We start from the raw sequence: 1,191 nt of genomic DNA, 5'->3' as shown, positions 1-1,191 counted from the left end.
GTAGTCATTGGAATATAGTGCTGAATAACATAAATTATGTGCATTTTACATTCCAGTTGGCACAGTATCAACAAATAACATAATATCACAACAGTGAGAGTGCTATCAAGGAAATGCAACAGCCTAGGTGGATAGAAAGTGACAAAGGGGCAGTGGCTGCTTTAGAAAGGATGACCAAGGCCGGGCGCGGTGGCTCAAGCCTGTAATCCCAGCACTTTGGGAGGCCGAGACGGGCGGATCACGAGGTCGGGAGATCGAGACCATCCTGGCGAACACGGTGAAACCCCGTCTCTACTAAAAAATACAAAAAACTAGCCGGGCGAGGTGGCGGGCGCCTGTAGTCCCAGCTACTCGGGAGGCTGAGGCAGGAGAATGGCGTGAACCCGGGAGGCGGAGCTTGCAGTGAGCTGAGATCCGGCCCCTGCCCTCCAACCCCGGCGACAGAGTGAGACTCCGTCTCAAAAAAAAAAAAAAGAAAGAAAGGATGACCATAGAAGTTCCATGAGAAGGCGGTTTTGCGTAGACCCAAGAAAGATTCAGGAGGAAATCACCAGGTATACAGAGGTGAATATGGTTTAGGAAGGAATAGAGAAAATATTTTTATGCTGTAGACTAATATTATTGTGGGTAAAACTTCAAAAAAATTCCAATTGTGACTATAGTTGATTATGTAAACTGTAACTTAAGAATATTAAAATATTTTCCAAGTTCCATTTCCAAAGGCCAGTCTCCACTCTCTCCCAAAAATGTATGCCAGTGAAGTTTTATATCTGTAGTATAGATAACTTATAAAAATTTCTTTAAATTTCCTTTTTTTCTGACCATCTGCATTCAGAAATTATATGTGCAAGGCAAAAATGAGCAAGCTAATTTGGTAGTTTAACATTCATTTAAGTTTAAAAGTTCTTTGATATATAACACATTTTATTTTATTTATTTATTTATTTTATTATTATACTTTAAGTTCTAGGGTACATGTGCACAATGTGCAGATTTGTTACATAGGTATACATGTGCCATGTTGGTGTGCTGCACCCATTAACTCGTCATTTACATTAGGTATATCTCCTAATGCTATCCCTCCCCCCTCCCCCCAACCCATAACAGGCCCCGGTGTGTGATGTTCCCCACCCTGTGTCCAAGTGTTCTCATTGTTCAATTCCTACCTATGAGTGAGAACATGTGGTATTT

The sequence above is a fragment of the Rhinopithecus bieti genome, unplaced genomic scaffold, assembly GCF_001698545.2.
Source record: "Rhinopithecus bieti isolate Rb0 unplaced genomic scaffold, ASM169854v2 scaffold_10712, whole genome shotgun sequence".
NCBI classification, from domain to species: Eukaryota; Metazoa; Chordata; class Mammalia; order Primates; family Cercopithecidae; genus Rhinopithecus; species Rhinopithecus bieti.
Note: the sequence above shows the minus strand (reverse complement) of the source record.